Here is a 24,857-nt window from a genome sequence, read left to right as displayed (position 1 = left end):
GGCGTACTCAGGACAAATTTGACAACAACCTTTGGGGTCCAATTTCTCCTGTAACCCTTGGGAAAACAAAATATTGGGGACTAAATGATCATTTATGTGGGAACAAAACAGGATTTTATATTTTCACACCTGGGCATTATAATCTTTAGTGAAACACTTGGGGGTTCAAAGTGGTCACCACACATCTAGATAAGTTCCTTAGGGGTCTAGTTTCCAAAATGGGGTCACTTGTTGGGGTTTCCACTGTTTAGGCACATCAGACGCTCGTCAAACGTGACATGGCGTCCGATCTCAATTCCAGCCAATTTTAGGTTGAAAAAGTCAAACGGGGCTCCTTTCCTTCTGAGCCCTGCCATGTGCCTAAACAGTGGTTCCCCCCACATATTGGGTATCGGCGTACTCAGCACAAATTTGACAACAACCTTTGGGGTCCAATTTCTCCTGTTACCCTTGGGAAAACAAAATATTGGGGACTAAATGATCATGTTTGTAGAAAAAATATGATTTTTTATTTTCACGCCCGGGTGTTATAAACTTCTGTGAAGCCCTTGGGGTTTCAAAGTGGTCACCACACATCTAAATAAGTTCCTTAGGGGGTCTAGTTTCCAAAATGGGGTCACTTGTGGGGGGTTTCCACTGTTTAGGCACATCAGACGCTCATCAAACGCGACATGGCGTCCGATCTCAATTCCAGCCAATTTTAGGTTGAAAAAGTCAAACGGGTCTCCTTCCCTTCTGAGCCCTGCCATGTGCCTAAACAGTGGTTCCCCCCCACATATTGGGTATCGGCGTACTCAGGACAAATTTGACAACAACCTTTGGGGTCCAATTTCTCCTGTTACCCTTGGGAAAACAAAATATTGGGGACTAAATGATCATGTTTGTGGAAAAAATATGATTTTTTATTTTCACGCCCGGGTGTTATAAACTTCTGTGAAGCCCTTGGGGGTTCAAAGTGGTCACCACACATCTAGATAAGTTGCTTAGGGGGTCTAGTTTCCAAAATGGGGTCACTTGTGGGGGGTTTCCACTGTTTAGGCACATCAGACGCTCGTCAAACGCGACATGGCGTCCGATCTCAATTCCAGCCAATTTTAGGTTGAAAAAGTCAAACGGGGCTCCTTCCCTTCTGAGCCCTGCCATGTGCCCAAACAGTGGTTCCCCCCCACATATTGGGTATCATCGTACTCAGGACAAATTTGACAACAACCTTTGGAGTCCAATTTCTCCTGTTACCCTTGGGAAAACAAAATATTGGGGACTAAATGATCATGTTTGTGGAAAAAATATGATTTTTTATTTTCACGCCCGGGTGTTATAAACTTCTGTGAAGCCCTTGGGGGTTCAAAGTGGTCACCACACATCTAGATAAGTTCCTTAGGGGGTCTAGTTTCCAAAATGGGGTCACTTGTGGGGGGTTTCCACTGTTTAGGCACATCAGACGCTCGTCAAACGCGACATGGCGTTCGATCTCAATTCCAGCCAGTTTTAGGTTGAAAAAGTCAAACGGGGCTCCTTCCCTTCTGAGCCCTGCCATGTGCCTAAACAGTGGTTCCCCCCCACATATTGGGTATCAGCGTACTCAGGACAAATTTGACAACAACCTTTGGAGTCCAATTTCTCCTGTTACCCTTGGGAAAACAAAATATTGGGGACTAAATGATCATGTTTGTGGAAAAAATATGATTTTTTATTTTCACGCCCGGGTGTTATAAACTTCTGTGAAGCCCTTGGGGGTTCAAAGTGGTCACCACACATCTAGATAAGTTCCTTAGGGGGTCTAGTTTCCAAAATGGGGTCACTTGTGGGGGGTTTCCACTGTTTAGGCACATCAGACGCTCGTCAAACGCGACATGGCGTCCGATCTCAATTCCAGCCAATTTTAGGTTGAAAAAGTCAAACGGGGCTCCTTCCCTTCTGAGCCCTGCCATGTGCCCAAACAGTGCTTCCCCCCCATATATTGGGTATCAGCGTACTGAGGACAAATTTGACAACAACCTTTGGAGTCCAATTTCTCCTTTTACCCTTGGGAAAATAAAAAAATTGTTGCTAAAATATTATTTTTGTGACTAAAAAGTTAAATGTTCATTTTTTCCTTCCACGTTGCTTCTGCTCCTGTGAAGCACCTGAAGGGTTAATAATCTTCTTGAATGTAGTTTTGAGTAGCTTCAGGGGTGCAGTTTTTAGAATGGTGTCACTTTTGGGTATTTTCTGCCATATAGACCCCTCAAAGTGACTTCAAATGTGAGGTGGTCCCTAAAAAAAATGGTTTTGTAAGTTTTGTTGTAAAAATTAGAAATCGCTGGTCAAATTTTAACCCTTATAACTTCCTAACAAAAAAAATGTTGTTTCCCAAATTGTGCTGATGTAAAGTAGACATGTGGGAAATGTTATTTAGTAACTATTTTGTGTCACATATTTCTCTGTTTTAAGGGCATACAAATTCAAAGTTTGAAAATTGCAAAATTTTTGCCATATTTCTGTTTTTTTCATAAATAAACACAAGTTATAGCACAGGTGACCTCTTTCTATAAAGAGAAGAAAGTTCGTTCGGCACACCAGCATAAATGAAAAAACTTTATTAGGCTAAGGTGATTTTCTGCATTTTAAATATGGCATATTAGCCTAATAAAGTTTTTTCATTTATGCTGGTGTGCCGAACAAACTTTCTTCTCTTTTTGGATATCTGCTGTGCTCACCAGCGAATTCGTGCACCCATCTGTGGATTAATGAACTCAGCCCAGGGTGGTTTTTCATTTGGATGCCATGCAAGCTCCCAGTCCTCCCTCTCCTGACCTCTCTCTATAGTACTGGGGGGCTGGTGACCTCTCTCTATAGTACTGGGGGGCAGGTGACCTCTCTATAGTACTGGGGGGCAGGTGACCTCTCTCTATAGTACTGGGGGCAGGTGACCTCTCTCTATAGTACTGGGGGGAGGTGACCTCTCTATAGTACTGGGGGGCAGGTGACCTCTCTATAGTACTGGGGGGCAGGTGACCTCTCTATAGTACTGGGGGGCAGGTGACCTCTCTCTATAGTACTGGGGGGCAGGTGACCTCTCTCTATAGTACTGGGGGGCAGGTGACCTCTCTATAGAACTGGGGGGTAGGTGACCTCTCTATAGTACTGGGGGGTAGGTGACCTCTCTCTATAGTACTGGGGGGCAGGTGACCTCTCTATAGTCCTGGGGGGATGGTGACCTCTCTCTATAGTACTGGGGAGCAGGTGACCTCTCTCTATAGTACGGAGGGCAGGTGACCTGTCTCTATAGTACTGGGGGATGGTGACCTCTCTATAGTACTGGAGGATGGTGACCTCTCTATAGTACTGGGGAGCAAGTGACCTATCTCTATAGTACTGGGGAGCAAGTGACCTATCTCTATAGTACTGGGGGGCAGGTGACCTCTCTATAGTACTGGAGGATGGTGACCTCTCTCTATAGTACTGGGGAGCAGGTGACCTCTCTCTATAGTACTGGGGGGAAGGTAACCTCTCTCTATAGTACTGGGGGGCTGGTGACCTCTCTCTATAGTACGGAGGGCAGGTGACCGCTCTCTATAGTACTGGGGAGCTGGTGACCGCTCTATAGTACTGGGGAGCAGGTGACCTCTCTCTATAGTACTGGGGGGCATGTGACCTCTCTCTATAGTACTGGGGAGCAGGTGACCTCTCTCTATAGTACTGGGGGGCAGGTAACCTCTCTCTATAGTACTGGGGAGCTGGTGACTGCTCTAGTACTGGGGAGCAGGTGACCTCTATAGTACGGGGGGGCAGGCGACCTCTCTCTATAGTACGGAGGGCAGTTGACCTCTCTCTATAGTACTGGGGGGCTGGTGACCTCTCTATAGTACTGGGGGGCAGGTAACCTCTCTCTATGGTACTGGGGAGCTGGTGACTGCCCTAGTACTGGGGAGCAGGTGACCTCTATAGTACTGGGGGGCAGGTGACCTCCCTCTATAGTACTGGGGGGCAGGTGACCTCTCTATAGTACTGGGGGGCAGTTGACCTCTCTCTATAGTACTGGGGGGCAGGTGACCTCTCTCTATAGTACTGGGGAGCGAGCAGGTGACCTCTCTCTATAGTACTGGGGGGCAGGTAACCTCTCTCTATAGTACTGGGGAGCTGGTGACTGCTCTAGTACTGGGGAGCAGGTGACCTCTATAGTACGGAGGGCATTTGACCTCTCTCTATAGTACTGGGGGGCAGGTAACCTCTCTCTATAGTACTGGGGAGCTGGTGACTGCTCTAGTACTGGGGAGCAGGTGACCTCTATAGTACGGAGGGCATTTGACCTCTCTCTATAGTACTGGGGGGCTGGTAACCTCTCTCTATAGTACTGGGGAGCTGGTGACTGCTCTAGTACTGGGGAGCAGGTGACCTCTATAGTACGGAGGGCAGTTGACCTCTCTCTATAGTACTGGGGGGCTGGTGACATCTCTCTATAGTACTGGGGGGAAGGTAACCTCTCTCTATAGTACTGGGGGGCAGGTGACCTTTCTCTGTTGTACTGGGGGACCGTTGACTTCTGGACGAGGATGGTCTCCATGTCACAAGGGTTCCTTCTCTCCTAATTTCTCGCCCCCTGCACACAACTGACAATATCCCCCCTGCCCCCACCTGACGGCTCCAGACAGCTGCACCATCACCCTCATCGTCCTCAGTGGCTGTCAGGATACTCGATATGACTCCATTCCTGTGCAGCTGTCAGGAGTCAATCAAGAAGAGGAGCGTCCCTCCAATCTTCAGGAGGTTTCTCTGGACTCAGAAGCAGTCAGTTCCGCTGTCTGCCATCCTCCAGCACTAAGCAGCCTCTCCAGGACCCCGCTGTCTGCCGTCCTCCAGCACTAAGCAGCCTCTCCAGGACCCCGCTGTCTGCCGTCCTCCAGCACTAAGCATCCTCTCCAGGACCCCGCTGTCTGCCGTCCTCCAGCACTAAGCCGTCCTCCAGCACTAAGCATCCTCTCCAGGACCCCGCTGTCTGCCGTCCTCCAGCACTAAGCAGCCTCTCCAGGACCCCGCTGTCTGCCGTCCTACAGCTCTAAGCAGCCTCTCCAGGACCCCGCTGTCTGCCATCCTCCAGCACTAAGCAGCCTCTCCAGGACCCCGCTGTCTGCCATCCTCCAGCACTAAGCAGCCTCTCCAGGACCCTGCTGTCTGTCGTCCTCCAGCACTAAGCAGCCTCTCCAGGACCCTGCTGTCTGTCGTCCTCCAGCACTAAGCAGCCTCTCCAGGACCCCGCTGTCTGCCGTCCTTCGGCACTAAGCAGCCTCTCCAGGACCCCGCTGTCTGCCGTCCTCCGGCACTAAGCAGCCTCTCCAGGACCCCGCTGTCTGCCGTCCTCCAGCACTAAGCAGCCTCTCCAGGACCCCGCTGTCTGCCGTCCAGGTAAGTCTCCATTCTTCCACCTCCAGAGTTGCCGGCTCCTGGGATTGTGAGTAATATGTGAGATTGGGGGTGAGGACTTATTCATATTGTGGCCGCTGAGCCCTTTCTTATTATGGTGCTGTGCCCTCTTTTATGTGCGGGGGGCTACAGAGCTCACACGATGGGTTGGGGGGTCTATGGTGTCTGAGGAGACACCAGAGGTAAAGGATTAGTAGAATCCAGCAGTTCTAGGGTTAAAGTGCGGGCATCTCTCCGGACCCTCATACACATGGGCACATGTTCTGTATGGGGAGGGGAGAAGCGGTGGGAAAGCGTCTCTAGTGCCGATTATCTCCGAGGAGAGCAGGAGGTGGAGAGTTGTGTCAGGAGACATCAGAGGAAAATCACCCCAGAAAATGTCCAATAGACCCCGACAGATGTCCCCTCCCCGATATATGGGGCCGCCACATAACAAGCTACTTATAAATAACTGCACCTGTCACTGCCGGAGACCCCACATATATATATTTATGTATATCTCTATATATATATAAAACTGAATGTGTGTTTGTGTGTGTGTATCACCAACCAATCACGAAGCATCTTTCATTTCACCAGAGCTGTTCAAAAGAAGCTGAGCTGTGATTGGTTGCTATGAGCAAGTTTTCCCACTTGACTACACCTGAGCAGACACTGTCACGGTGGGAGAAATCTAGCATCCCTGGGAACATAAGCTCCCAGCCATTGTCTGCCCCCAGAAAGGAGCAGAGTGTACATGACAGAAATGAATCCCCCCTCCCTGCCCATATCCCCATCACACATCCTCCATCCCAGAGGCACATCTTCCCTCTTAAAGGGATCATTGGTATGGAACCATCTGACCATCATCTCCTCACTTTCTCATCCCTGTCCTCCTCACCTGGCTCCCATGTCCAGCAGCACGCACCCCCCCGCATAAACCATGCACACCTAGACACCCACGTGCTCACTGACTCTATTCTACCACTGGCATCCATATCCTCACTCCATGACACAGACGGTGCCACTGCTTTCTACAATGCCACTCTCGCATCAGCTATTGACGCGGTTGCCTCTCTCGTTCATGGCAGAATGCGACGTATCAACAGACAACCCTGGCACAATAACACCACTAAAAAGCTCCGGCAAGTGTCCAGGATTGCAGAGAGGCGCTGGAAGAAAACAAATTCGCAAGATGACTTCATCACATTCAAACAGGCAACACTCAATTTCAAATCTGCCCTCACCTCTGCTAAACAGGCCTACTTCACAACCCTCGTATCTTCCCTATCTTACAACCAAAAACAGTTATTCAAAACTTTTAGCTCCCTCCTCCGCCCACCACTGCCTCCTCCAACCTCCCTCATCTCTGCCGAGGACTTTGCCACACACTTCAAAAACAAGATTGACCAAACAAGGCAAGTCTTCATCACTCAACCACCACAACCCCATTGTATACCAGACCAATGCCCAAACCCCATAACCTCACTCTCCAACATCACTGAAGGGGAGCTTAATCGTCTCTTCTCAAAATCGCACCTCACAACCTGTGCACTCGACCCCATCCCATCCCACCTCCTCTCCAACCTCACCACCACACTTATCCCATCCCTAACCCACCTCTTCAACCTATCTCTAACATCTGGTACCTTCCCTTCTGCTTTCAAACATGCCACAATCACGCCTATCCTTTAAAAAACCAACCCTCGACCCAACCGCTATGTCCAGCTATCGCCCAATATCGTTGCTTCCATTCGCTTCCAAACTCCTGGAACAGCACGTCCACGCTGAACTTTCCTCCCACCTATCATCTAACTTGCTCTTTGACAATCTACAATCTGGTTTCCGTCCCCATCACTCCACTGAGACAGCCCTGACCAAAATTACTAACGACCTACTTACAGCCAAAGCAAAAGGACAATACTCTATACTCCTGCTTCTAGACCTGTCCTCTGCATTTGACACAGTTGACCACTGCCTCCTACTACAGATCCTCTCCTCCTTCGGCATCAAAGGCCTTGCCCTATCCTGGATCTCCACATACCTTTCCAACCGCACATTCAGCGTCTCCCACTCCCACACCACCTCCTCATCCCACCCGCTCTCTGTTGGAGTCCCCCAAGGCTCTGTTTTAGGACCCCTACTCTTCTCAATCTATACACTTGGTCTGGGGCAACTCATAAAGTCCCACGGATTCCACTACCACCTTTATGCTGATGACACTCAGATCTACCTCTCTGGCCCAGACGTCACCTCTCTTCTGTCCAGAATCCCAGTGTGTCTATCAGCCATATCCTCCTTCTTCTCCTCTTGCTTCCTCAAACTCAATGTAGACAAATCTGAACTCATCATCTTTCCTCCATCTCACAGATCTTCCTTACCCGACCTAGCTATAACAATTAATGACATCACGCTTTCCCCAGTACCGGAAGTCCGATGCCTCGGAGTAATCTTTGACTCTGCCCTGTCCTTCAAACCGCACATCCAAGCCCTTTCTACCTCCTGTCGCCTCCAGCTCAAAAATATTTCCAGAATCCGTCCTTTCCTCAACCCCCAATCTACTAAAATGCTTGTGCACGCCCTCATCATCTCCCGCCTCGACTACTGCAACATCCTTTTCTGTGGTCTCCTTGCTAACACCCTCGCACCTCTCCAGTCCATCCTTAACTCTGCCGCCCGACTAATTCATCTCTCTCCTCGCTACTCCTCCGCTTCTCCCCTCTGCAGATCTCTTCACTGGCTCCCATTCCCTCAGCGTATCCAGATCAAATTACTAATACTGACCTACAAGGCCATCTATAACCTGTCTCCCCCATATGTCTCTGATCTAATCTCCCGATACCTTCCCTCACGTAATCTCCGGTCCTCCCAAGACCTCCTTCTCTCCTCCACACTTATTCGCTCCTCACCCAACCGCCTCCAAGACTTCACCCGAATAGCCCCTATTTTCTGGAATTCTTTGCCCCAACAAGTCCGACTATAAACCACATTTGGATCCTTCAGACGGAACCTGAAAATCCGCCTCTTCAAGAAAGCCTACAACCTGCAATGACCCCGCTACCTCCTTCTCTCTCACCACTACCGGTGATATCACCTCAACCAACACCGGAACTGCTGCAACCCACCAACCTACTGTCTCCTTCCCCACCATACTGTAGCATGTAAGCCCGAAAGGGCAGGGTCCTCTCTCCCCTCTGTATCAGTCTGTGATTGTTAGTTTGTTTACTGTAAGTGATATTTGTAATTTGTATGTAACCCCTTCTCATGTACAGCACCATGGAATCAATGGTGCTATATAAATAAATAATAATAATAATAATATGGAAGTCAGGGAAAATCCCTCAGCGCTCTGATACTGACCAAGATTCTATTAAAGGGATCATTGGTATGGAAGTCAGGGCAAATCCATCCAGCGCTTTGGTTTTGACCCCAGGCCTCTCTTAAAGGGATACCCGGTATGGAAGTTAGGACCGTTCCACTCAGCTCTGTGGTTCTGACCCCAGGGTCTCTTAAAGGGATTACTGGTATGGAAGTTAGGGCAAATCCACTCCGCGCTTTGGTACTGACCCAAGGCCTTTCTTAAAGGGATCCCCGGTATGGAAGTCATGGCAAATCCACTCAGCGCTCTGGTTCTGACGCCAGGCTGACGTGATGATGTGGGATATTAGGGGTAGTTGTCCGGTGGCTCTGGCTGACGGGATGATGTGGGATATTAGGGGTAGTTGTCCGGTGGCTCTGGCTGATGGGATGATGTGGGATATTAGCGGTAGTAGACCGGTGGCTCTGGCTGACGGGATGATGTGGGATATTAGTGGTAGTAGTCCGGTGGCTCTGGCTGACGGGATGATGTGGGATATTAGTGGTAGTAGTCCGGTGGCTCTGGCTGACGGGATGATGTGGGATATTAGTGGTAGTAGTCCGGTAGCTCTGGCTGACGGGATGATGTGTGATATTAGGGGTAGTAGTCTGGTGGCTCTGGCTGATGGGATGATGTGGGATATGAGGGGTAGTTGTCAGGTGGCTCTGGCTGATGGGATGATGTGGGATATTAGGGGTAGTAGTCCGGTGGCTCTCGCTGATGGGATGATGTGGGATATTAGGGGTAGTAGTCCGGTGGCTCTGGCTGACGGGATGATGTGGGATATTAGTGGTAGTAGTCCGGTGGCTCTGGCTGATGGGATGATGTGGGATATTAGTGGTAGTAGTCCGGTGGCTCTGGCTGATGGGATGATGTGGGATATTAGGGGTAGTAGTCCGGTGGCTCTGGCTGATGGGATGATGTGGGATATTAGGGGTAGTAGTCCGGTGGCTCTGACTGATGGGATGATGTGAGATTTTAGGGGTAGTAGTCCGGTGGCTCTGGCTGATGGGATGATGTGGGATATTAGTGGTAGTAGTCTGGCGGCTCTGATGGGGTGATGTGGGATAGTACAGTGGGTGTGGCTATGCGGAGTGGGCGGGGCTCTACACTCAGCTAATTTATTTATATATATATATATATATATATATATATATATATATATATATATATATAGAGAGAGAGAGATATTCGTTATAAATTGTTATAACTAACCGTAGTTAATTACTATGCCCCCAATCACAAAGCAGTATGTATGTGTATATATATATATAGCAGCAGTTTACCATCCCTGCACGGTGGACCCCGGGCTGCGAACGCACCTTACTGTTATTTTATTATTTGGTGCATTCCGCTAGCCCTAACACCCATCATACATATCCGTCATCCCACAGTCCCGTGCCCATATACTCATCATACATAATCACCATAGTCCCGTACCCATATACTCATCATACATATCCTCCATCCCATAGTCCCGTGCCCATATACCCATCATACATATCCTCCATCCCATAGTCCCGTGCCCATATACCCGTCATACATATCCTCCATCCCATAGTCCCGTGCCCATATACCCGTCATACATATCCTCCATCCCATAGTCCCGTGCCCATATACCCGTCATACATATCCTCCATCCCATAGTCCCGTGCCCATATACCCATCACACATCCTCCATCCCATAGTCCCGTGCCCATATACTCGTCATACATATCCTCCATTCCATAGTCCCGTGCCCATATACCCATCACACATCCTCCATCCCATAGTCCCGTGCCCATATACCCATCATACATATCCTCCATCCCATAGTCCAGTGCCCATATACCCATCATACATATCCTCCATCCCATAGTCCCGTGCCCATATACCCATCATACACATCCTCCATCCCAAAGTCCAGTGCCCATATACCCATCATACATCCTCCATCCCATAGTCCCGTGCCCATATACCCATCATGCATATCCGCCATCCCATAGTCCCGTGCCCATATACCCGTCATACATATCCTCCATCCCATAGTCCCGTGCCCATATACCCGTCATACATATCCTCCATCCCATAGTCCCGTGCCCATATACCCATCATGCATATCCGCCATCCCATAGTCCCGTGCCCATATACCCGTCATACATATCCTCCATCCCATAGTCCCGTGCCCATATACCCGTCATACATATCCTCCATCCCATAGTCCCGTGCCCATATACCCATCATGCATATCCGCCATCCCATAGTCCCGTGCCCATATACCCGTCATACATATCCTCCATCCCATAGTCCCGTGCCCATATACCCATCATGCATATCCGCCATCCCATAGTCCCGTGCCCATATACCCGTCATACATATCCTCCATCCCATAGTCCCGTGCCCATATACCCATCACACATCCTCCATCCCATAGTCCCGTGCCCATATACTCGTCATACATATCCTCCATTCCATAGTCCCGTGCCCATATACCCATCACACATCCTCCATCCCATAGTCCCGTGCCCATATACCCATCATACATATCCTCCATCCCATAGTCCAGTGCCCATATACCCATCATACATATCCTCCATCCCATAGTCCCGTGCCCATATACCCATCATACACATCCTCCATCCCAAAGTCCAGTGCCCATATACCCATCATACATCCTCCATCCCATAGTCCCGTGCCCATATACCCATCATGCATATCCGCCATCCCATAGTCCCGTGCCCATATACCCGTCATACATATCCTCCATCCCATAGTCCCGTGCCCATATACCCGTCATACATATCCTCCATCCCATAGTCCCGTGCCCATATACCCATCATGCATATCCGCCATCCCATAGTCCCGTGCCCATATACCCGTCATACATATCCTCCATCCCATAGTCCCGTGCCCATATACCCGTCATACATATCCTCCATCCCATAGTCCCGTGCCCATATACCCATCATGCATATCCGCCATCCCATAGTCCCGTGCCCATATACCCGTCATACATATCCTCCATCCCATAGTCCCGTGCCCATATACCCATCATACATATCCTCCATCCCATAGTCCCGTGCCCATATACCCGTCATACATATCCTCCATCCCATAGTCCCATGCCCATATACCCGTCATACATATCCTCCATCCCATAGTCCCGGAACCAGCACAAGAGAGCTACCTACGGTCCGGTGCATCTTCTTACACTGTAAAACAACCTTCAGACTCCCAGTTTGAAAAACATGAAATCTCAAGGAAAAAAATCACATTTATTACAAATTATCAGACAAATAGGAAGGAAATTATGGAGATATTAACTCCTTCCTACAAAAAGACATAGTATTCACATCCTGGGAATTTGTCGTCGGTGGTGGAGGCGGCTCAGGAGCTGAGCTCCGTCCACACGAGGCAGATACCAGCTGTATTATATAGCCGCCATCTGTCTCAGTCTAGGACAGCAGCATGTAAATGAAATGCATGGTGGTGTCCACGTGGAGGAGCCCCCATCAGCCCCCTGCAGTGCGATCACTGGGGACCTGTGGGTTACTGTGACAGTCGGGGCTCTGCTGAAGACCACCGCCACTGTCCTAGTCCTGTCACTGTCATCCCGTCCTCCTGTGAACCTCAGCCGTAGGCGGACATCTTCACTATGTCCCTCAGGAGCATTGCAGGTGGAGGTCACCGAAGCTTTTCCTCGTTAAACCTAGTAACATAGTTATTAAGGTTGAAGGGAGACTTTAAGTCCATCTCGTTCAACCCATATCCTATCCTATCCTGCTCTAACATGTTGATCCGGGGATGGCAAAAAAAAACCCATGTGGCAAACAGTAAGCTTCACATTGGGGAAAAAAATTCCCTCCCGACTCGACATACGGCAATCAGACTAGCTCCCTGGATCAACGCAATATTAAGGAAACTAGTGTATATACCCTGTAATATTATACTTTTCAGGAAAGGCATCCAGGCCCTTCCTAAATTTTAGTAGGGAATCGCTCATTACAACATCATACGGCAGAGAGTTCCATAGTCTCACTGCTCTTACAGTAAAGAATCCGCGTCTGTGAGTATGCTTAAACCTTCTTTCCTCCAGACGTAGAGGATGCCCCCTTGTCCCCGTCACAGGTCTAAGAGTAAAAAGATCATTAGAAAGGCCTTTGTATTGTCCCCACATATATTTATACATTGTAATAAGATCACCCCTAAGCCTTCGATTCTCCAAACTAAATAACCCCAAGTGTAATAACCTGTCTTGGTATTGCAGACCCCCCCAGTTCCCTAATAACCTTGGTCGCTCTTCTCTGCACCCGCTCCAGTTCAGCTATGTCTTTCTTCTACACCAGAGACCAGAACTGTACGCAGTATTCTAAGTGTGGTCGCACTAGTGACTTATATAGAGGTAAAATTATGTTCTCCTCATGAGCATCTATGCCTCTTTTAATGCATCCCATTATTTTATTTGCCTTTGCAGCAGCTTCCTGACCCTGGCCACTAAATGTGAGTTTGTCGTCCACCCATACACCCAGGTCTTTTTCAGTGACAGTTTTGCCCAATGTTTTACAATTAAGCACATAATTATACATTTTGTTTGTTCTACCCAAGTGCATAACCTTACATTTATTCCCATTAAAGCTCATTTGCCATTTATCAGCCCAAGCTTCTAGTTTACTTAAATCCTCCTGTAATATAAAATTGTCCTCCTCTGTATTGATTACCCTGCAGAGTTTAGTGTCATCTGCAAATATTGAAATTCTACTCTCTATGCCCCCTACAAGGTCATCAATGAATATGTTGAAAAGAAGCGGGCACAATACTGACCCCTGCGGTACCCAATAGTGACCCCTGTGGTACCCCTATACTGACCCCTGTGGTACCCCACTGCTAACCGTGACCCAGTCCGAGTGTGCTCCATTAATAACCACCCTTTGTTTCCTATCCTTGAGCCAGCTCTTTACCCACTTACACATATTTTCCCCTATCCCCATTGTTCTCATTTTATGTATCAACCTTTTGTGTGGCACCGTATCAAAAGCTTTTGAACAGTCCATGTATACCACGTCCACTGCATTCCCTTGGTCCAGTCCGGAACTTACCTCTTCATAAAAGCTCACCAGATTAGTCTGACAGGAACGGTCCCTCATAAACCCATGTTGATATTGGGTCATGAGGTTCTTCTTCATATACTCCATGTTACGTGTTACAGAACCACTCAGCACCCAGAATATGTTGTGCAGTTATATGTATGTATAATAGGTTCTATGTGAGATGCATGTCCCTAATGCATCAGCTCACAGGCTGCGCCCCTGGGCAGAGGGGCCACGATATTCTCCTTTTGTCCGCCCTTCCACCCACCTTTGTAATTCCCACAGTAAAGTTCGGCAGGCTCCGGCCACCTGCGGCTTTTGTAATGCATGTCTGGCCTGCCGCTTTTCTATTGGCCTGCCCTCTGTATCTGTGTGATATATTCTGTGTCCTGTGAGTAAAGTGTTGTCAGACTGGAAATACGTGGAGAAGCAGTGATCTTTTATATGCGCCCATGTAACCAAGGAATTCCAGCCAGCGTCATTCATTCAGACTCCAGCCAACGCAGAGCGGACCTCCGAAAACACGGGGTGGTACTGAAAGAGGTACCCCAGCTTGGTTAGACCCCATTACACTGGTGGCAGACAACGGGATTTGATACCCCTTCTACAGGAGGAAAGGAATGAATGGAAAATAACCAACAGAAGTTAAAGAGGACTACATTAAAAGATCTGGTGGAAGCCCGAGGGTTGATCGCCAGCAACAAAACAAAAGCGGATTTGATAGCAGCCATCATGGAACACGACAGTGCAGCGCCCCCCCAATGTGAATGTGGAGGAGACCGAATTCCAGAGGGAGGTAAAGAGCAGACTGGCGTTCTATGGCCTAAACCCTGCAGTAGAGATCATACGAGAGGTGATGGCTGATGTGTGTACTGATCTGAAGGAAAAGATGGCCGAGCGAACCAAAGTGGAGCTGGCCAAGATGGAGATGGCAGAGCGGAGAGAGGAGAGTCAGCGAGCAGGGGGAGCTCTGGCCTTCGACTAGGTACCTTCAACAGTAAGCCGCAAAAAGATCCAGTATAATGCCTTCCGACAGTTTGAGGAGGCAGAGGAAGACATTGATGGCTTTCTGCAGGACTTTGAGCTGCAGTGTGCCCTTCATCAAGTGAAGCCGGAGGAACGGGTTCAGATTCTGGCCAGCAAGCTGACAGGCCGGGCAGCGGACACCTATCGCACGGTACCTGATGAGGACTGTATGGACTATGAGCGGATCAAAGAAGTGATCTTGGCCCGGTATGCTCTGACACCAGAGGCCTACCGCCAAAAGTTCCGCGGACTTATAAAACGCGTAACCGATACCCACGCTGAATGGGCCTGTAAATTACGGCGGTCACTGCTACAGTGGGTACAAGGGAGCCAAGCAACTACTAAGGAGGACGTCCTCCAGCTCTTCCTGTTAGAACGATTCTTTAATGGACTAAACCCCGAGACACAGGAATGGCTTCGGAACAGGCGGCCAACGACTCTTGAGGAAGCCGCTCGTCTGGCCGATGAACATCATGATGCCAGGAGGCCGCAGTTGTCCGGATCAAAGGTGGTCACTAGGGGCCCGCCCATGGACCTGGAGGGCCCCAAACCACCGAAGATTGTAGGGGGACCAGCTAGAAACCTGGCCTACCACAGTCCCCCTGGGGCGCGATGCCACACCTGTCGTCAGCTGGGCCACCTGCAAAGACAATGCCCCAACCGGACTCAGCATACCCAGTGGCCAAAGGCGGGAACAGCTACCTTCAGCCGGGCTGCTGTACACTGCTACCAAGGCGAAGCTGACCCGGCATTGGGGGCTACGACTAACCAATGGGTGGAAGAGATGGAGGAAGTGCTGCATGAAGTAGACCCCGTGCAGGCAGCCCGGGCAGATAATCGACAGCAGCATCGACAGGTCGTGTGGGTTAATGGGAAACGTATGCAGGGACTAAGAGATTCCTGGGCAACTTTGACCCTTGTGAAGCCTCATCTCGTCCGGGACCAAGAGAAGACACACCGGACAGTGGCAGTCCGTGTAGCAGGGGGAGCTATACATCGACTACCCACTGCCAGGATTCACCTGAACTGGGGAGTCGGGGATGGCCTTGTTGAGGTCGGCTTGATGGAGTATTTGCCTGCAGGCGTCTTGCTGGGAAATGACTTGGGGCCCATGTTGTCTGCATTCTCAGTGGCCCCTCTGGCTGAGACCTATCCTGTGACCACCCGGAGACGAGCTCGAGCTGCGGAGGCGGAATCATACTCAGAGGAGTCCCAGGTAAGACATCCCAGCCCTGTATGTATCCCCATAGCCAGACACATTTCTTGGGCCACCCCAGATGAATTTAAGAGGGAGTTACTTAAGGATCCTTCATTAGAGGGATATCGTGGGAAGGCACAGGAGGGGAGAGGAGTACTGGAAGGGGAACAGTTTGTATGGAAGCAGGGACTCCTCTACCAGATCACAGAGCAGCACCACACAGGGACGAGCCCCACTATAAAAAAACAGCTGGTAGTTCCCAAGAAGTATAGGCAGGAGTTACTGCGATTCTCTCATGATATACCCTTGGCCGGGCACTTCGGCGTCAGTCGCACCAGGCATCGTCTGACCCACAACTTCTTTTGGCCGGGGGTAACCTATGATGTTCGTCAGTACTGCCAGACCTGTGACAGTTGTCAGCGCATTGGCAAGAGGGGGGATCGATGCAAGGCCAAATTACGCCCCCTCCCCATTGTGGAGGAACCATTTAACCAAGTAGCGGTTGATCTGATAGGGCCGTTAGCCAAACCCAGTCCGTCCGGGAAAAAGTATATATTGACAGTGGTAGATTATGCCACACGGTATCCAGAGGCGGTTGCGTTACCTAACATACTCGCAGAGACGGTGGCGGCCGCCCTGCTCCAGGTTTTCTCACGGGTTGGATTTCCCCGGGAGATTATCTCGGACCAGGGTACCCAGTTTACAGCAGAGGTGACCAACCAACTGTGGAAGCTGTGCGGCGTAAAGTCCATTAGAAGCACCCCGTACCACCCGCAAACCAATGGGTTGTGTGAACGCTTTAACGGGACATTAAAACAGCTCATTGGGACTTTTACCAGGACCTACAGGGACTGGGAGAAATTCTTGCCACACCTCCTGTTTGCCTATCGGGAGGTGCCCCAAGAATCCACGGGGTTCTTCCCGTTCGAGCTGGTATACGGGAGACGGGTAAGGGGACCCCTAGACTTAGTTCTGGAACACTGGGAAGGGGAGGGCCTCATAGAAGGGGTACCTATTGTACCCTATGTGCTGGAATTCCGGGACCGCCTACAGGAGCTGACCCAGGTTGTACGTGAGAACCTGCAGGCGACACAGCGGCGCCAGCGCATATGGTACGATCGGAGGGCCAGAGAGTGCACTTTGGAATTAGGACAGAAGGTCCTGGTGTTAGAGCCCACTAAGCAGAATAAGTTTCAAGCTGCATGGCAGGGGCCCTACCAGGTAATGGGGAAAATAGCCGGCACAACCTATAATGTCGCCAATTGTGACGACCCCAGGGTTATCCGCATGTTCCACGTGAATATGCTGTAGCCCTACCGGGAGCACCCTGAAGAGGTAGTGGCCGTCTGTGCACCTGAAGCAGAGCATGTAGCCGGACTTCCCTTGCCAGATGTCTTAGGGGAAAGGACTCAGTCTGAAACATGGGACCAGGTACACTTGGGTGAAGACCTAGGCCCCCGGGAGAGACAGCAGGCGGAGGCGTTGTTGAGGCTGCGACATAGGATGTTTTCAGACAGACCGGGGTACACTCACCTGGCACAACACAAGGTTGAGACCCAGGATCAGACCCCCCTGTGACAAAACCCTTTCCGCGTCCCTGAGTCTGTACGAGAGGGGATGCGACAAGAGATACAAGAGATGTTGCGTTTAGGGGTCATGAAGAGTCAGTCCCTGGGCATCCCCCGTAGTGTTAGTGCCCAAGAAGGATGGGACTACACGGTTTTGTGTAGACTATCGTAAGCTCAATGAGAAAACAGTGACGGATGCATACCCCATGCCGCGTGTGGATGAGTTGTTAGACCGGCTGGCGGGGGCAAAGTATTTGACCATCATCGATCTATGCAAAGGCTACTGGCAGATTCCCCTTAGTCCTGACGCTATTCCCAAGTCGGCATTTGTCACCCCGTTCGGCTTATTCCAGTTCCGAGTTATGCCATTCGGGATGAAGAATGCCCCGGCGACGTTCCAGAGGCTGGCTGACCGGCTTCTGGATGGTCTCCAGGACTATGCTTGTGCCTACCTGGACGACATCGCCATCTACAGTGCGACATGGGAAGAGCATCTAAATCACCTAGAGACAGTATTGGACAGGATCCACCAGGCCGGAATCACCCTGAACCCAAACAAGTGTCACGTGGGCAAAGCAGAGGTTCAGTATTTAGGGCATTGGGTGGGAAGTGGGAAACAGTGACCAGAACCAGCCAAGATTGAGGCCATAGCCAAATGGCCCACCCCACGCACTAAAACCCAGGTCATGGCGTTTCTAGGGACAGCAGGGTATTATAGGAAATTTGTCCCCAATTACAGCAGCGTAGCCAAGCCCCTCACTGATGTGACTCGTAAGAACCTCCCCCGCCAGGTAACCTGGACCCCCCGAGTGTGAGTAAGCCTTCCGCCAGCTAAAGGACGGCCTCACAAATACCCCGGTATTGGCCGCACCTGATCCAACTAAACGTTTCCTGGTTCACACAGACGCTTCTATGTTTGGATTGGGGGCAGTGCTGAGCCAAGTCAGGCCGGACGGCCAAGAACACCCGGTAGCTTACCTGAGTCGGAAACTACTGCCCCGTGAAGTAAGCTATGCGGCCATTGAGAAGGAGTGCCTGGCGGTAGTATGGGCACTCAAGAAGTTGCAACCATATTTGTATGGACGATAGTTTTCCCTCCTAACGGACCATAATCCCCTAGTCTGGTTTAATCGGGTCTCCGGAGACAACGCCAGATTGTTGCGGTGGAGTTTAGCCCTACAACCTCTGGACTTCACCATCCACCACAGACCCGGCAAACAAAATGGTAACACCGATGGACTAAGTCGACAAACGGAACTTGTACCAACCCCATAAACTTCGGTCATCCCTAAACCGATCCGTTGAGGATCAGACTGTGTATGCCGATCGCGTCGCTGAAAAGGGGAGCCGTGTTACAGAACCACTCAGCACCCAGAATATGTTGTGCAGTTATATGTATGTATAATAGGTTCTATGTGAGATGCATGTCCCTAATGCATCAGCCCACAGGCTGCGCCCCTGGGCAGAGGGGACACGATATTCTCCTTTTATCCGCCCTCCCCCCTCCTTTGTAATTCCCACAGTAAACTTCGGCAGGCTCCGGCCACCTGCGGCTTTTGTAATGCATGTCTGGCCTGCCGCTTTTCTATTGGCCTGCCCTCTGTATCTGTGTGATATATTCTGTGTCCTGTAAGTAAAGTGTTGTCAGACTGGAAATACGTGGAGAAGCAGTGATCTTTTATATGCGCCCATGTAACCAAGGAATTCCAGCCAGCGTCATTCATTCAGACTCCAGCCAACGCAGAGCGGACCTCCGAAAACACGGGGTAGTACTGAAAGAGGTACCCCAGCTTGATTAGACCCCGTTACACTCCAGTATAGTATCTCTTAGAAAACCCTCCAGGATTTTACCCACAGTTGAGGTTAAGCTCACTGGCCTATAATTTCCAAGTTTTGAATATTGGCACCACATTTGCTGTGCGCCAGTCCTGTGGTACAGACCCTGTTATTATGGAATCTTTAAAAATTAAAAATAATGGTCTATCTATGACTGTGCTTAATTCCTGCAGTCCTCGGGGGTGTATCCCATCCGGGCCCGGGGATTTGTCAATTTTAGTGATTTTTAGACGCCGTCGTACTTCCTGCTGGATTAAGCAGGTGACATTTAAAGGAGAATTTTTATCCCTGATCATGTTATCCGTCATGGGATTTTCTTGTGTAAATACTGTTGATAAAGTCATTTAGCATATTGGCTTTTTCCTCATCCACCATTTCGCCCAGACTATTTTTAAGGGGGCCAACTCTATAATTTTTTAATTTATTACAATTTATGTAGTTAAAAGTAAAGAAAAATAAAAATTCATATTTAGTTTTGCCCCATTTGAATTTTTTTTTGTTTATTTATCTCACGATCCTAAAGTGTAAAATAATCAACAAAGCTTTGTATGTGCTGAATTGGCGTCACTGCCGGGAAACCAAAAAACAAGCCCCCGCTCAGCCCCAGCAACAGAAAAAGAAGGTTCTCCTGTTCTCAGGAGGTTGCTGCACAAACCTGGAGACATTTCTGGAATATTCTGAATTTTCTTCATCATATAAATAAAAAAAGATTCATGTTTGTCATCGCGGTAATGGGATTGTCGTGGCCGATCATGATTCCAGATCATATTTACCGCACAATGCCAAAATGCCCGACCTAACGGCACATCCACGGGGTCCTCTGCTCTGAATCCACTGACAGCTGGGCTGTCCATTCCCATTATCAGAGGGTCCGTGCCGTGACCCCCGGTAACACCCAGCTGTCTCTATAGTCATACATTATCAGGAGGAACAGCAGAGGAACGGTGCAGCGCAGAGATGTCAGGAGAGAAGCTCCAGAACCAGAGATCAGGCGGGATATAAATATTGTCCGGAGAGCGGACGGCTCCTCTGTGCTCATCTCCTCCGCTCCGCTACAACTTTCCTCCTGACTTTTCCTTCTATCTGTGACATTTCCATTATTTCTTTCAGAGCTCTGAAATCCGGGTAAAGATCTGAGGAACCTTATTGCTGCCGCCATAATGGAAGAAGAAAGTGATGTCCGGGGTGGTGAGCGGTGCACGGAGGACGTCTCTACAAGTAACCGGCCCGGTGAGGAACTACCACTAAATAATACAAAGAAGAGTCATGATTTTCTCATTCACCGGACATAATACACACCTTACCTGCTGTAGAACCTCATAATACACCTCAGCTGCTGCAGAACATCATCATACACACTTCATCTACTGTGGAACCTCATGATACACCTCAACTGCTGCAGAACATCATCATACACACCTTATCTGCTGCAGAACCTCACAATACACCTCAGCTGCTGCAGAACCTGATAATATACACCTCAGCTGCTGCAATACCTCATTATACACCTCAGCTGCTGCAGAACATCATCATACACACCTATCCTGCTGCAGAACCTCATAATGTATCTCAGCTGCTGCAGAACCTAATACACACTTCAGCTGCTGCAGAACCTGCTAATACACAGCTCAACTGCTGCAGAACCTCTTAATATATCTCAGCTGCTGCAGAACATCATCATACACACCTCTTCTGCTGCAGAATTTCAAAATATATCCCAGCTGCTGCAGCACATCATCATACACACCTCAGCTGCTGCAGAACCTCATAATATATCTCAGCTGCTGCTGAACGTCATCATACACACCTCAGCTGCTGCAGAACCTGATAATAAACACCTCAGCTGCTGCAGAACCTCATAATGTATCTCAGCTGCTGCAGAACATCATCATACACACCTCAACTGCAGCAGAACCTCATAATGTATCTCAGCTGCTGCAGAACATCATCATACACACCTCAGCTGCTGCAGAACCTCATAATGTATCTCAGCTGCTGCAGAACCTCATAATATACCTCAGCTGCTATCGTTGCCTTACATTGACAGAACGGCTTCTATTTCCGCATTGATCACTGACGTGTGATGTGCAGAGAGCAGTGACGGCGTGTAACGTATACGGCTTCCAGTGTTGTTTTGCCACAAGAGTAGGGATCTGACAGCCGTGGATGATTTACTCCGACATTGCGACATTTCAGAGGAAACCTACATTTAATATCCGGCTGGGGAAGATGTGACCAGGATGACTAGCCCAAGTGTCCATCCCCAGCGGCTTCTCTCTGCTCTGCTGCCCTACACTGACAGGTGTCCCCTGTGTGCAGTTCTGAAAGTTGACGTTGAGATGCCGCATCCTAAATGTCGTAGAGAAAATGTAAAAATCCATAAAGAAATCTCTGGAGAGGAGACATATCACCGTCACATTGAACATATGAGATTAATTAGAATTGGGGAAGTGAGAGAGAGCTGACACTTCAGCCTTTATTGAAGTAAGGACCTCCTGTGGGGACCAGGTAGTTAAACAGGAATCTGTTCTGGGAACCAGCCGCCTAGACTGGGATTTAATTGCACAGAGGTGGAGACGTACACTTCCAATGCAAGAGCTTCCTCTGTTCAAAAGGCTTGTCTGAGACGCAGCCACTAGCCAGTGATGAATATTGAGGTTTGCATCGATCTGATAGTTATGGGAGATATATTTTCGGCATTGTGGTAGAGGGACGAATATAACTCACATCACAGTAAGGTCCATTTTCCTACAGAGTACCTCCCTCCGCCAAGCTCTGAGCCATCTCTGTGGCCAGGTTTATAGTACTTACTCTTTCGTTATGCCTTTTCATTTTATGCAATTGTATATATATTGTTTTGCTCACATTTTGTATATTTTTATAAACACTGCCTATATTTCCAGATTAAATACCGTATATACTCGTGTACAAGCCAAGATTTTCAGCACATGTATTTGTGCTGAAAACACCCCCCTTGGCTTATACATGAGTCATTGTCCAGAAAGCCAGCGGTGGAGGAGGAGGGTAGCGGTGGAGCAGCGGCAGGAGCTGGCGGCTGTGACATCATACTCGCCTTCCTCCCGCCCTCGCTGAACTCCTTGCATCTCTGTTGTCCCAGCACAGCAGCTCTTCCTGTGTTCAGCGGTCACGTGGTTCCGCTCATTAAGGTAATGAATATGCATGCGTCTCCACTCCCATAGGCGTGGAGCACATATTCATTACTTTAATGAGCGGTACCACGTGACCAATGAACACAGGAAGAGCTGCCGCGCCGGGACAACGAAGATGCAGGGACATGCAGCAACGGCGCAAGGAGGACTGGGGAGGATGGAGGAGGACGGGGGAGTACGGGGCTAGCTGAGCGAAACCATGCATAAAAGGATGGGATGGGGAAGCCAAGCTACGCATACAAGATGGGACAGGGGACCGGGGGAGCCATGCATACAACGAGGGGACTGGGGGAGCCATGCATACAACAGGAGGGGAGCCAAGCATACAACAGGGGGACCCACACAGAGCAGGACAGGACAGGGGGAGCCACACATAGCAGGACAGGGATGAGGGGACAATGCATACCCAGCTCGAGTCAATAAGCTTACCCAGTTTTTCGTGGCAAAATTAGGTGCCTCGACTTATACTCGGGTCGGCTTATACTTGAGTATATATGGTATATAAAATGTAATAGCTTTGTTCCTTTCCCTCTGTAAACCACACCCTGAAGCCATACGCAACCTATAACGGGCGTCCAATCAGCCTGTATAAGTGATTGGTGATGGAAGCTAGTTGTTCTTTTTGTTTTCTGTTGAGCAGTGACTATACCGAGGTGTGTGTGTATATATATACTAGCTGAAGAGCCCGGCGCTGCCCGGGCATAGTAAATAACTGTGGATAGTTATAACAAATTATAATTATCCTCCATCCCATAGTCCCGTGCCCATATACCCATCATACATATCCACCATCCCATAGGCCCGTGCCCATATACCCATCATACATATCCTCCATCCCATAGTCCCATGCCCATATACCCATCACACATCCTTCATCTCATAGTCCCATGCCCATATACCCATCATACATATCCTCCATCCCATAGTCCCGTGCCCATATTCCCATCATACATATCCGCCATCCCATAGTCGAGTGCCCATATACCCATCACACATCCTTCATCTCATAGTCCGGTGCCCATATACCCATCATACATATCCTCCATCCCATAGTCGATTGCCCATATACCCATCACACATCCTCCATCCCATAGTCCCATGCCCATATACCCATCATACATATCCTCCATCCCATAGTCCCGTGCCCATATTCCCATCATACATATCCGCCATCCCATAGTCCCGTGCCCATATTCCCATCATACATATCCGCCATCCCATAGTCGAGTGCCCATATACCCATCACACATCCTTCATCTCATAGTCCCATGCCCATATACCCATCATACATATCCTCCATCCCATAGTCCCGTGCCCATATTCCCATCATACATATCCGCCATCCCATAGTCGAGTGCCCATATACCCATCACACATCCTTCATCTCATAGTCCCATGCCCATATACCCATCATACATATCCTCCATCCCATAGTCCCGTGCCCATATTCCCATCATACATATCCGCCATCCCATAGTCGAGTGCCCATATACCCATCACACATCCTTCATCTCATAGTCCCATGCCCATATACCCATCATACATATCCTCCATCCCATAGTCGATTGCCCATATACCCATCACACATCCTCCATCCCATAGTCCCATGCCCATATACCCATCACATCATTCATCTCATAGTCCCATGCCCATATACCCATCATACATATCCTCCATCCCATAGTCCCGTGCCCATATACCCATCATACATATCCGCCATCCCATAGTCGAGTGCCCATATACCCATCACACATCCTTCATCTCATAGTCCGGTGCCCATATACCCATCATACATATCCTCCATCCCATAGTCCCGTGCCCATATACCCATCATACATATCCGCCATCCCACAGTCCTGTGCCCATATACCCGTCATACATATCTGCCATCCCATAGTCCCGTGCCCATATGCCTGTCATACATATCCTCCATCCCATAGTCCAGTGCCCATATACCCATCACACAACCTCCATCCCATAGTCAACCATTATGACATCATAATGAGGGGCGGGGCTTGACGCGCACACACTTTTTCCCCAGTATGTAGATAGGGGCAAAATTGCTTGGTGAATTGGAACGCGCGGAGTTAAAACTTCGCCTCACAACATAGCTTAGGACGCTCTCGGGGTTCAGACGTGTGACTGTGCCAAATTTTGTGGCTGTAGCTGCGACGGTGCGGATGCCTATCCCGGACACACATACACATACATACACACATACATACATACACACTTTGAGCTTTATATATTAGA

The 24,857-nt window shown here is 49.3% G+C and overlaps 1 long non-coding RNA gene and 1 pseudogene across 1 annotated transcript in view; one reads left to right on the top strand and one right to left on the bottom strand.

The window, feature by feature from the left end:
- The window catches only part of LOC141053931 (uncharacterized), an 81,031-nt pseudogene that overhangs the window by 5,775 nt on the left and 50,399 nt on the right, over positions 1-24,857 (top strand).
- Positions 1-24,857, bottom strand: part of LOC141053944 (uncharacterized) — an 84,633-nt gene that overhangs the window by 25,018 nt on the left and 34,758 nt on the right. The window lies entirely within an intron of this gene.

The sequence above is a fragment of the Dendrobates tinctorius genome, unplaced genomic scaffold (assembly GCF_039654945.1).
Source record: "Dendrobates tinctorius isolate UK_male_01 unplaced genomic scaffold, ASM3965494v1 ptg000173l, whole genome shotgun sequence".
Lineage (NCBI taxonomy): Eukaryota > Metazoa > Chordata > Amphibia > Anura > Dendrobatidae > Dendrobates > Dendrobates tinctorius.
The sequence above is the reverse complement of the archived record's forward strand: the minus strand, read 5'-3'. Positions and strand labels throughout refer to the sequence as shown.